Source organism: Homarus americanus, unplaced genomic scaffold, assembly GCF_018991925.1.
Source record: "Homarus americanus isolate GMGI-L3 unplaced genomic scaffold, GMGI_Hamer_2.0 scaffold30858, whole genome shotgun sequence".
NCBI classification, from domain to species: domain Eukaryota; kingdom Metazoa; phylum Arthropoda; class Malacostraca; order Decapoda; family Nephropidae; genus Homarus; species Homarus americanus.
The window spans coordinates 2,530,721-2,544,934 of record NW_024737697.1 but is presented as its reverse complement, the minus strand read 5'-3'; the positions used below and the strand labels follow the sequence as shown (position 1 = coordinate 2,544,934).

General features: G+C 41.1%; 1 long non-coding RNA gene across 1 annotated transcript; it reads left to right on the top strand.

Moving 5' to 3' along the window:
• The first annotated feature begins 11,309 nt into the window (after nt 1-11,309).
• On the top strand, nt 11,310-13,855 carry LOC121873574. Its single transcript, XR_006090266.1, has 2 exons — nt 11,310-12,420; nt 13,357-13,855. It is a non-coding gene; the product is annotated as an uncharacterized LOC121873574 (long non-coding RNA).
• The last annotated feature ends 359 nt before the right edge of the window (nt 13,856-14,214 follow it).

Sequence of the window (14,214 nt, the reverse complement as noted above, 5' to 3'; positions counted from 1 at the left end):
AATGAAATACTGTGTAACATTCAGTGCTATAATATCCTGACAACGGGGGTTAATTATTATGACCCTTTGTAAACCCTACTCTGTAATCCTTTTGCGCTACCGCTCACAGGATGAGTGTGGGGTGCACAATAAAGTAGCCGCTGTAAGCGGCAAAATCAAAATCAAATCACGATCTGGTGAATGTGTATATGTTCTCAGATCACTTCCCGCGGTCAGTTCTTAACACCGCCTGGTACAGTACATTACAGTCGGGAGAAGTCTGGACACAAGCTTAATTTATCGTCCTGAACTAACACGTGTAAGATATGTAAGATACGGACACAGGTAGAGCACTAGTGAACACAAGTACAGGTAGAGCACCAGTGCATATCAATACAAGTAGATCACTAGTACAGGTTGAGCATTAGTACATTACTTGACTTTATCCTCTTCGCCACTGAACGACCTGTTAACCACTTAGGCGGTCAGTCACATTTAGGCATGCACTGGTTCCAGAATGTATCTGTGCCTGCGCCAGTGTTGGTCAAGTCTGGTTTTGAATGAGCTCACACTTGGTACGATTACAACGGTCTCTGCTCTCTGGCAGATTGTTCGGAGAGTTCGCAACTCTCACTCAAAAAAGGTTTTCCCTGACAATTTTCGGAACTTGTGGCTTCTTCAACCTTAAACTGTGACCTCTAGTGAGTTGGGCATGCTCTAGATCTAGGCATTAACACTTATCTGAGTAATGTCCTCTGAGGTTTCTTATAGACTTCTATTAAGTCACCCCCCCCCTTGTCCGTCTATAGTATCTAATACAAGTGATCGTGGGCCCTTCGTGCCCGGTGGCAAGTCCTGTGGTACAGTTTACCGAGGCGTGAAAGTTCGAACTCTCGTGCTTGGCTAGCGAGCAACCGCCGTCCTGCTGACAGCATACAGCGACATCGTTTTCCAGATGGTCAATGGTCATGGTTGTTATAATCATGGTCTTGGTTGTTATAATCATAGTAGTGGTTGTTATAATCATGGTCGTGGTTGTTATAATCATGGTCGTGGTTGTTATAATCATGGTCGTGGTTGTTATAATCATAGTCGTGGTTGTTATAATCATGGTCGTGGTTGTTATAATCATGGTCGTTGTTATAATCATATTCGTGGTTGTTATAATTATGGTCGTGGTTGTTATATTTATGGTCGTGGGTGTCATAATCATGGTTCGTGGTTGTTATAGCCATGGTCGTGGTTATTTATAATCATAGTCGTGGTTATTTATAATCATGGTCGTGGTCGTGATATACAATATCAATCTACTATAAGAAGAATAGAATAAGGTTAGAATATTTAGTTGAAATATTCGCGCCATAAGGAGGATTAAAATCATAAATAAAAAAATATTCTGAATCACCGATAGTCATTCCGAGACAATTATGAAGAGAAGTGACCTTGATTCTGGTTAGATTAGTCACCACCATAAGATCAATTAAACATAGTGACATAATACAAAGTTCATAACTCTTTTAATGTTAGTTGCATTTCATTCTACATTGTCTTATTGCAGAAAACGAATAGGCATAATTAGTCCACAATGTTTCAATTACTGACACTTACGTCATCACGTAGGCTGTACTTACACGTGAGGGTCGATGTAAATCAGTATAATTGTTCCAAGAGACAACAGTACTGCATAAATTGTCTTAGCACAAAATTCAGGGACAGGATTGAGAGTTGGTGTTTACTACTGCAGAGGTGGTGATGCTCATAGTACAGTATGTCTGTAAGAGGCGTCTGGGCGTCAGGAAATTACACCTGCAGAACTGTCTATTCAACAGACACCAGGACCGCTCGGCTGTAAAAGATCCTCAGCTCTTTCACTCCCCTCTCTACATCTTCAACACATCAGTTAAGGTGCTGGGAGGGCAGGTGCTGAGTGGGAATGCTGAGGTAGCAACTGCCAGCACTGTGTAGCTGAAGTCAGCAGTGATATAACATAGTGTTACTGGTGTTACAGAGTTGCTTGTGTTACAGGGTGTTGCTGGGGTTACAGGATGTTTCTGATGATGTTACAGGGTTGCTGGTAGTATTGCAGGTGTTGGTGATGTTATAGTGTTGCTTGTGTTACAGGGCTTTATAAAAAAATCTATCGTTAAAGTGTAGTATCTTGCGTTATTTAATGGGAGAATGACAAGTCACATAGTCGGTCTGGCTGGGCGTTTATTCTCTGTTCTTGAATTTACAACGTGCCTAACACATTTCGTGTTTACACAAGCCTAAACACTTTCTGACTTTTGGTAAGTAACACCGTATATAATACATATATAATCAATAAAGGCAGCATATAAACATACATATATATATATAACAGTTACAGGGGTTGCTAGTGGTGTTACAGAATTGTTGTGGTTTACAGTATGCTTGTGTTACAGGGTGTTGGTGGTTTTACAGTATTTGCTTGTGTTACAGGGTGCAGGGGATGTAATTTGCTTAAGACAGTTTGCGATGGTATACTGCACTGTGGCGTGTGTGTTGCCTACCCCAGGTGTCCTGGTGGGCTACTCCCTCCACCACCTCGGCCTCGCCTTCACTCTGCGTCCTGGCTGGATTCCTCATCTCAGGAGCTTCCTTTTGCTCTCCTTCACCTTTAGCAGGTCAGTGCCAGCAGATTCCCTACCCCCAAGAGATTAAGTGTTGCCTTCTCCAAATACTAGGTGTTATGTTTCATTCCCAAGACATCAGGTGTTTCCCCCCGCCCCCCGCCCCCCAAGTTCATGTTATCCATTATCCCGGAAATCAGGTTTTCCTGTAATTGTACCATTTTATTTATATAAAAATGCACCACAGATACACACATATTTACATGTCCCGTATATTAATAATATTCATATGTATGACAATATGACTATATTGAACCTTAGCAATCACATATATGCACTGGACAGGGAAGACAGACACTTAACTTAAGAGTGCCTGAAAGTGTTACTCACAGTACTTCCCTGGAGAGGAGTTATTTAATGTTTCTTAGATCTTATCTGTATACATACTGTAGTGTTTATAGACAAAATAAAGTTAATATTCCTCCATTGGCTGTCCGCAGGTTCCCGCCATGTTTACCTGAGTTATATATTTCCCCTTAGTCCAGTCGTCTTCTGATATCTACCTCCTTGTAGGTTAGGTTAGGTTAGGTGGTTTGATTGGTTCCTTTGGTATGAGAATAGTTTTTGTGTGTATTTTTGTGTGTTTTCTAAAATTTGACCTCCATTTTTGTGCAAATAGGCAATTTCTGTTAGAAATAAACACATATTCTTATAAAATGATCTCAGATTTGAGTAAACTACATAAAATATTAAAGAACTGTATATTCCAAAACCTGAGATGACCAATGGACGAATATTTACTCCAAATAAAACACAAAACACCAAGCAGGGGATTATATGGTACAGGTATTACTAAACTTTGTAGCTATTTATAAAATAAATATTATTGTTCTGACCTTTTGTAGGTTTGAAGATGTTTTAGATCAGACTTTGACAAAATAACACTAATTGTGTAACTTACAAGATATATTATGAAAGTACACGACCATTTCTGCTGTACTGTACTACTCATTTTTAAAGTCGTGTCCACTACCCAGCCACAGTGAGGGTTCGAATAGCCTGAGTCTGAAGTTTCAGAAACAGCTGAAAATGCTATGGTCGGCCAACAGATGTCGCCTGCCCTGTGTTGTGTGGATGGGGATGTGGGGCATAGGATAGGGGATCAGGAGGGGGAGGGAGCAGGAGGTGGGGTTAGTCTGGCTAATGTGTGGGTGGGCATAACATCGTGATTCCTGTACTGATAACAATAAGAATGTCATGAAGAGATTAATTATATTAAGCATGGTGAGAGATTAGTAGGGTAAATAAAAAGCACTACAACGACCATATCTCTGCTGTTCCATGGCTAAGAACGGTGAGTGATGGCTACCAGTGGTAGTCTGTGTCAGGAGAATACTCAAGTTGGTTGGCCCCACCACACCAGGGAAGAGGTGATGTCGAACACTGAACATGCCGGGTCTCATTCCCATCGTCGTCACCAACAGGTAAGTCACATTAATTTGTCACCATAGCCCATGTCGTCCTTATACTGTGCAGGGTGTCCCAGGTGACAGCAGATATTTGTAGAGGTGAAAGAATATGTGATATTGAGTTGAAAATCTTCTATACACATAGCATTTTTGGTTTTCTTTAGGCGTGAGGTGGGTTGTAAAAATTAGGGCAGAATTTTGCCATATTACCATTTTTATTTTTCTTACCAGTTGCAGCCTTACCCTTGCTGTTGTAATCCTTATAGGTGGATTACATAAGGCCTATTAATAGCGTGAAAACCCGTTTGAAGATACTGTAATGTTCCATAACTTGCATTAAACAACATCATCGTTCACGAGTTCCAACTCCGCGCCTCGCCTCCTCCCCCCCCCCCCCGCCTCTACCCACCTTCAACTATAAACCTCACAATTTAAGCATCAAGTGGGTTACCACACCTAAACACTAATCGAGCTACTTATTCTCATCCCCTCCACCTCCCACTCCTCCTCCCCCACCTCTTCCTTCATTCCAACCCCTAAGACTAACGTCAATCGAAAATTCCATCCCATCACATTACCTTCCCCTGCATTCCCCCAACCCCCCCTCCCTATTCTACATGGCGACGATTTGGGACTACTGTAATGAGCACTCTGGAACCGACGACATGGCTCCTCCCTTGTATTTCGAGTTAAAACCTTTACAACAAGGTCAATCACATCAACAGGCCGGATTACGATATGTAGGAAAAACAAGCAACACCCATAATACCCCCCTACTACAACCTAAATCCATAGCCTCACGTCTCTATCTCCATCCATTTTTCCTCTATCTATAATTAAAAGTGTAACCCTACTCAGAAAAAATAATGAAAGGCCCTCAAACTAATTAAAGATAAGTGCACCCACCCAATAGGATGGGCCCTCCATTTCCTTATGCCTTCTTTTCTCCACATCCTTTCCCCCTCCCATCGCCCAGTCACCCCAACCTACCACCCAATATTATGCAGTGGGCAGAAGGCTACACTTTCTCTCCTCTAAAGTCTGTTCGTTTTAACCCACATTCTTTCACTACTAAACCTTCTTCCCCTTTCCTATATTTCACTATCTTATCGGTATCTCCTCTTCGACTCCGCCATTTGTAATGGTTGCTTTGTAATTTATAAAATCCACCTCCTCACTAAGCGTAAACCGAAAAAATCCATATATGTATAGGTTTTATACTCAGAATCACATATTCTTTCACCTCTACAAATATCTGCTGTAGTGGTAGGACACCCTATTATAATTATATGACAGTTGTTATATGAGCTCCTTAGTTAACTTCTCCATAAAAATATGGTGTTTGATGTGCTATGCGTTTGCACACGTTACTTACTCGGTTATGTTACACCCCAGTTGCAACCTGGGAGTTTGGGTTGGGTAATGTAGTATTTTTGAGCAGAAATGGAATTCAGAACGACTCAATGAACATGAAGAAAAATTTTATATAACGAACCCTAACGTAATGTAACCTATTACAGTTATATGTAATCTGGACGAACATGTCATAGCTAAAATTGTCAAAAATATGTAAAACAGTGGAAAACCATATATTTTGATTATCGGCGAGGCTAACTACCTATAAACAATTAATATTTGACGATTGGCAAAGTCCTGGGAAAATGAACCAACAAGTCATAAGCTAAAATGATCAATCATCAGTTTATCCTTGGTCACCATCAAAACAATCCTCTCGACATCACGAAACTATTCTGAATCGTCTAAGAATTGGGCATACGCGATTGACGCATGGCCAACTCATGTCTTCCCTAATGGAGCCCCACCTATATGCTCCAACTGCCGAACACAAATAACAGTCCAATATATTCTCATTGAATGCCCTATTTATAATCGGTATCGAACAATGTGCTTCACTAACCCTACAATGTAAGATATTTTCAGAGACCCCAAAATTTTCCCTAAGTTCAGTTTTGACCTTTTGAAATACTGTAATCTCCTCCAAACAATATAACACTAAATTATAGAAACACAAATATATGTTAACTAATCCTCTGGCCAGCCCTAGGAGAGACTCAAATGGGTGTCAGTGGTCTGGTTAAACTAAATCTTGATGATGATGATGATTATCGGCGAATGTTCACTCTACAGTCGCAGGGTGGTGGTGGAGGTTTGGGTGGGGAGGATCCACTTGCAGTTCACTATGAATACATGAAATAGGAAGGGTTTCTTGGCAGTTGATCCAAAAGATTTACCAAAACGTTATGTCAGAGTAATAATACTTAACCTAGGTGTTACTAATACCATTAATTTACTCTAGTATATAAAAGCCTGCATCAGTTACCACAACATAATATTACTCTGCCATTTCAGATATGCCTGCAGGACGAGCAAATTCGTCGGCAGTGATTGCTGAGCGAGGCCAAATCATCGGGATGTGGAGACCAACTGTGCCGAACATTGCTGTCAAGTGGGAGGAGCACCAAGACGATTAGGAGGTGGATCCGCCGGTGGAGGAAGAGGGCTCAGTGGAGACGAACCCTCGAAGCGGGAGCCACGAGTAACGTCGGCAGGGATGGACGCCATGATCGTGGCAGCTGCAACGGCATATCCAATGCGAACATCAGTGGAGCATACAGAAATCTGGGCCTCAACTGCCATCACATGACGACGAGACGCCGACTGTGAAGCCGGGATCGACTGCCATATTCCAGCTCACAAAGGGTGGCTAACACCTACTCACAAGGAGTGTCGACTCGGCTTTTGCATTGGAACACCTTCCACATAGAGAAGAATACTGGAGAACCATATATTTACCGATGAAACGGTGTTTAGTTCAGTGGGAGCCGAAGCAAGGCAGTGCTGGCGGCCCCCCGACACACGCTACCATGAGAAACAAATTCAACATCGTGCAGTGAGTAGTAGGGTGTCAGTGTCATTCTGGGGGTGGATGTGGGCACATGGGCCAGGTGAACTGGTCAAGATCAATGGCCATTTCACTGGTGAGCAGTATGTAGACATCCTGGAGCAAGTGCTAATTCCTAAAGTCTGGGCTATGGCAGTTCCAGCCCCCCACACTATCAGGCTGATTCATGACAACAGTCCAATTCATACCAGCAACATAGTGAAGGACTACCTCCAGGATCACCCTGAAATTGAGGTCATCGACTGGCCAACACTAGGATGTGATATTAATCCGATTGAACATATTTGGGCCATGATGAAACATGATTGGGATATTGAGGAGCAGCGAACCTGTGCAGCAATAGAGGCCAAAGCTTACGACGTGTGGGAGAGTATACGTCGACGACCAGGGGTGTGCCTAATCCCCTTGATGAAGTCCTGAATGCAATGGGTGGCTGGACCAAATACTAAGATGTGTGTATTGGTGTATTGTTTGGATTTTAGTATTGTTTGTAAATACAATTAATATATATTAACTCACCTACAGTGTTATCTTAAATCCATGTCCTTAATGATGTCTTAAACTATCTTGCATGAAAATTCATAACAAAGTAACTTAACAGCCACAAATTATGTACTGTGTGGTATACAGTGATCTGTATGACACGTCGTGGAATGTGTTATCTTATAACACAATATAATTATATAGTTACAATTGCTACCATCATTGAAATGCTCATGATGTTCAGCACACAATATTAACGGTAACTGAGCACACTCCAAAATATATGAAGCTTGCATATTGTGGTGGGGTGTTTAAACACTGGAGACCTAATGTGTTGCCTAACTCCTGGGTCTTCACTGTGGGTGTTCCAGTTATGGGTTGAGGAGAACCCATGCAAGACCATGAATAATGCTGCCACGACCACACGGCCACCTCACGTTCCCTTATGAGAGGAGAGGTTGGCCAAAGCCTTATTTTTCTCTATCTGCAAGAGCTGAGAATGGGATGTATAGAATACGTTGAGGTGACGGTAACCCGAAACAAAGTTCACATGGATTCCATGTGGGTCACTGAGAATTGTTGTAGTGGTGGTGGTGTAGTTGGGTGTGTGTTGTGACGGTCGGCCAGTCCCAGCACCTGCCACCCCCCCCCCCCTTCCACCCACACGCACTTTTTCACTCCACTCCACTCTTTTTAACATAAGTATATAATTATATAATATTGCATATTATCATAAATATTTATTAAGCAAAGGATGGGTGGAATATAAATAAATATCACCATAATCTCTTTGTCGGAATAACAACATAATTGTGATGTGGTCGCTGTAGGGGCGGAAACGATCTTCCTGCTCGTTACCGCTGCTTACTCTCTCGTTTGCTGGCGCGACCCCCCACTTGGGAGGGTTGGACGGGACAGATTCTACTCAGCCGTCAGTACAGTCACTACCTACCCCGCTGTTCGTCAAATAAGAACATAAGAACACAAGAAAATAAGGAGTCTGCAATAGGCCGGTTGGCCTGTGCATGGCAGCTCCTGTCGAGAGTTACTACCACTCTCTATCATCCATGAATCTATCTAGCCTCCTTTTGAAACTTTCCAGAGTTCCGGCACTTACTACAAAGTTGCTAAGCTTGTTCCACTCGTCCACCACCCTATTTGTGAACCAGTTTCTTCCTATCTCCATCCTAAACCTAAACTTATCCAACTTGAATCCGTTGCTCCGAGTCCTATCCTGCTCGGATATTATAAGAACTTTATCTTTATCCCCTTTATTGATTCCTTTCACCCACTTAAATACTTCTATCATATCTCCCCGCACTCTTCGTCTTTCTAGGGAATGCAAGTTAAGTTTCTTTAACCTATCCTGATATGGAAGGTTTCTAAGTCCCGGAATCATTTTTGTCATTCTTCGCTGCACCGACTCTAGTGAATTTATATCCATTCTATAATAGGGGCACCAGAACTGAACCGCATAATCGAGGTGCGGCCTGACTAGCGCAAGATATAGTTGCAATAAGACCTCTGCACTCTTGTTACTTACACTTCTAGATATAAAACCCAATACTCTGTTTGCCTTATTTCGAACATTAACGCACTGTTTTCTAGGCCGTAGGTCCGGGCTTACAAGTACCCCTAGGTCTCTTTCACAAGTCGACTTCTCTAGGTTGATGTCGTTAAGGCTGTATACATTATAAGTATTTGTTCTTCCAATATTAAGTACGCTGCACTTGCTGGTGTTGAATTTCATTTGCCATTTTTCAGACCACCCCTGCAGTTTATTTAGATCCTCCTGTAATACATTTGCATCCTGCCCTGAATTAATTTGCCGCCCTATTTTGGTGTCATCCGCAAACTTGCTTATGTCACTGCTGATCCCAGTATCTAAATCGTTTATGTAGATTATGAACAAGAGTGGGCCTAGTACTGACGCCTGGGGAACCCCACTGGTTACACGGCTCCACTCAGATTTAACACCATCTACGCTGACCCTCTGCGTTCTCTCGGTGAGCTATGATTTTATCCAATTTAAAACTTTCCCCTCGATACCATGAGCCTTAATTTTTCTCAGAAGCCTCTGATGCGGCACTCTGTCAAATGCTTTGCTAAAGTCTAAGTAAATAACATAGTAATTTTCGTCATTATCTACTACCTCGAAGACTTTCCTAAAAAACGTTAGCAGATTTGTTAGACAAGATTTTCCCTTTGTAAACCCATGTTGAGAGTCGTAGATTAATTTGCTTTTCTCTAGATGCGATCGGATGCTATCTGCTATAATTGATTCAAGAAATTTCCCCACTACTGACATCAAACTGATCGGCCGGTAATTTGATGCTGATGCTCTGTCTCCCTTTTTGAATATGGGTACTACATTTGCCTGTTTCCACAACTCTGGCACAACTCCAGTGTCTAATGATTTTGTAAATAAGTTTACGAGGGGTCCGCTAATCTGTTCCCTACACTCTTTTAAGACTCGAGGAAAAATTTCATCCGGCCCTGGGGATTTTGTATTCTTTAGTTTATTTATCTTCTTAAGAACATCCTCTTTTCTGATAGTGATATTCTTTAATTTCTCTTCTTCCTTTCCCTTAAATATCAGTTCCACCTCCGGAATTTCATCGCAAATTTCTTCTGTGAAAACTGATAAGAAGTAGCTGTTCAATGCTTTGCTTATTTCTTCACTGCCATTTATCAATTCTCCCCTCCCTGACTTTAAAGGCCCAACTTTGTCCTTGACCTTTGTCCTATATACCAGGAAAAATCCCTTGGGATTCGCCTTGGATTCTCTTGCTATTTTGGTTTCATAGTCTCCCTTTGCTTTCCTTACATTTTTCTTAACATTCCTAGATAGTTCATTATACCTGTTTCTGAGCTGCTCCTCCCCTCCCTTTAATTTCTTATATATTCCTTTCTTTATTCCTATGTCATGTTTAAGTTTTCTGGTCATCCACCTTGGCTCATTCTTATTTGACCTAATTTTTCTGTATGGTATATTTTGTTCTTGTGCTTTATGTAGTATACAAGTGAATATATTATAGTCATGATCAATTGTTGTGTCATCTATGACCTCACCCCTTCCTACTGGGAACTGACGTGACTGTTCCCAGGTAACCTCACCAAGGTACCTTCTTAACCCCTGATAATCCGCCAACCGAAAGTTTGGCTGTGATCTCATCAAGGCTCGGGACTCGTGGGCCGTGTCCCCAGACCTTCACCTATCGACTGTCAATCCTCTATACCCCATACCACGACCGTCAGTTCATCTCCTCCGTCTGTGCCCCTGTGTTCTCCTGCTATATCAGGACATCGGCCGCTGTCTCTCGAGTGAGGACCATCCCCCTGAGAGTGGATCACTGTGTTCCAGAACCTTCCCCAGGGCTGCTGCCGTAGGAAATATCTGTTCATTGTTTGATTCTTTGTTATTTGATTCCATTAATTGCTGACTCCCTTTCATTGTTTGATTCTATCAGTTGTTGACTCCCATTAATTGTTTGACTCCATTAATTGTTTGACTCCATTAATTGTTTGACTCCATTAACTGTTGACTGCATTAATTGTTTGACTCCCGTAATTGTTACTTGATGTTTGTTGAGTGGTGTCAGAGTTTTGTTATAATTTTATAGTAAAGAGATCACAAACGGTTGTTTGTTATTCCTCAGAAAACCATGGTCCTTGACTTTCCTTTTTTAAGATCCTGATTAGTCTGTCCCTAAGTCCCAGGCCTTTACAGTCGCTGAGTAAAACTAGCTGACCAAGGCCCTTCACCCTGATCCTTGCATATTTCACTTTTATCCTTAATATATTCCATTCTTTAAAGTATCATTGTGACCTGAGCAGCAATAAGCACTCAGGGCACTGCACCTGTTCCATGAATTCGTAACTATAAAGAAACAACTGTAAGACAAAACGTAGTTAAAAGGCCAGCTTAAAATTATGGTTGTATAAATAATCTATAAACCACTCTTTAGTGAGTAATTTAGGACCATATATCATGTAGCAGTCTGGTTGAGGCCAGACAGTTCTTTTTCCTTAGCCTTTATTCATGTTTGTAACTTTTTCTTCTTATGCATAGTCCCAAACGCCAGCCATCCTACCCTCCAAAGTGTCTTGCACCCCAAAGTCCATAATCTTCCAATTACAAGTAATCATAGCTTTTCCCTAAATTTACTGCAGTCATCAGTGTCAAGTGACAATGCCAAATACTGTATATGAATGCTCGTCGTGAGACGTCGTATATGCCGCAGAGTTGTAGAAGCATGCATGTCCGAGTGACATCATAGGGAATAATGTGGGGAGGTGAAACGCTGAGGCCCAGGGAGCTTTGTCGCACATCTCCACAGAGATTAACGTTTTTTATACTGCTGTTCTAACGCCTGAGATACTGCTAAATGCAGTAATATTTGTTCTACAGGACTATACTAATTATGCTGTTTCAGCCTCGTTTTATTGTTCGGTAACACTACATTACAACTTATATAATTCAATCTTATCAGTAAAATAAACCATCTGTCACATTTCTCAAGTTATCAGTACCGTGTATAGGGTTCGTGATAATGCTCCACTCTTACACAACCTACCTCTCATCCAGCCCCCACCTCCTCTATTCCCCTCCCCCAACCCCACACACACTACAGTGGGCGACATCTGTTGGCCGACCATAGCATTTCCCCCAGCTGTTTCCCAACTTCAAACTCAGGTTATTCGAACTCTCACTGTGGCTGGGTAGTGGACACGACTTTTGTGCACGATAGTACAATGTATATGTGTATGATCATGTGAACCAGATCCCCCCAAAAATTATGATGACATTTTTCAAACCAAAACTGTTCTTTCATTACCTTGCTCTTGGATTAAAATATTTTCTTCCTTTCCTGGAGTAAGATGTGGCAAACCTTCAAATTCCACATCATCCATAACACCAAGAATTATTTCTTCAGTTTTGGTGATGGGTGGACAGTCAGCTGGACCTCCACCTGTAAGTGAAATTAAATGCATTAATATTGTGTTAGTTAACTTTGCAAATTTTGGAACATCTTTATTTATGAGGGTTAATATTTAAAAGGTGCCAACACTTACATATATACTGAATCTTATATAGGGAAAAGAAACTCCCTTATACAGTATATGTAAATTAAGGTGAGGTTAGGTTAGGTTAACATTTCGATGTAGAATATTGAAAGTTTAAAGGTCTACAATTGTGTGTGATTTTATTGGTTAAAATATTTGAAAATTTTACGTTTCCGACGGAAACCCGGATGTCTTTGGCTTCACGAGCAGCACTCAAAATATTTAAATATATATTTTTTTTAATGCTGCTTCTTTTTTTTGAGGGGGGGGGGAGGGTAGAACAAAAATATAGCCCTTTTAAATTTAATGTTCTTCCTCAAAATGTTAACCTAACCTAAGTTAACTTACCCTAACCTAAGTTAACCTACCCTAACCTAATCTGAACCTGAATTTTTATATCTAAGGCTGTATCTTTTCCCAATATAACTTCTTAAAATTTACCATTATTCACCTTATGACAACACCAGCAGCTGTGAAAATTCGTTTTTATCCCAATTTCCTCAAATGGTATGAGATAATATTTTTCTAGTGTATTTCTGTGTTTTTAATTAGCTTAACCTCACCTAAAAATGAATCCTAGTGATAATGGTAAAAATCCGAAATACCTATTAGGATAAAAACGAATATTAACCCTAGCAGCCACTATTACATGAAATGTATTTGCTAAACTAGATTATCTTTAAAAAAAAAAAGGCTGATCGACCCCCAACTAAACATCTTTGAGGCTACCCTAACCTAACCTAAGCTCAGTGAATAAACAACCAAAATATATGAAACACAGTGATCTTACCTGTTTGTTTCATTGCTTGATTGTTGATTTAAGATCTTTCTACATTTCTCACAGGTTAGGTACAGTAGATTATAATTTGCCCGCGACTCGTCAATCATCGTTTTTTAGCGTCCATCCTGGGCTGGGTGTGGAGCAGTGGCCAACACCATTACTACTGCCACCTCATCACCTCACATTGATTTCCATGACTAATAAACGTATTACAGGGTGGACAAGTTGTTTTCTATCCAACAATCCATTCTTATTTTTTTATCATTTAATTGTGTTTTATATCCTCGAGAGAGGTTGGGGAGAGGTTGAAGTGATCAAGTCACCATTCATTATTATTTTTTCAATTAATATTTTTTTCAAGAACGGTAGTGACGAGAGGTGGAAATAATCAAGTATAACAGCCTCGTTTAGTGTGACCGGTGGTGAGCAAGCCACGCCCCCTCCTCTCTTGTGTTGTCATATCAGGGGCTTTCTCTAAATAGGGAAGCCAGACGCCTTATGAGCCGTAACGACTGCCAAAAGCTCACTCGCATTCCTCCGCCGAGTCTTAAGTAAAGGCATAGAAAACTAAAGGAAAGTTAAGTCCATATGACGTTTCTTCACCTCCCGGACACCCGACCTCTTGGCTGGTTGGTTGTTTGGGCCTTAGGCCCACCCTCTTGTGACCTATCGTGTAGACAGACTTTGAGCTCGCGGTTTGACCACGACTGTATATGCTGATAACTACATAGAAAAGAGAAAACACTAAGTTCCCAAGTGCTTTTGTGTAATTTATATCTTCAGGGGTGAGTACAGACTAAGGAGTAGTTAATAACCTTGGTTTCTTTCTGCTTTCTTGTTGGCTAACGTTTCCGTGATTATGGCTAGCGCAGTATGTGTTCCCTTTTTTCAGTGAATCCATGTTGTCAATTCAATTTCAAT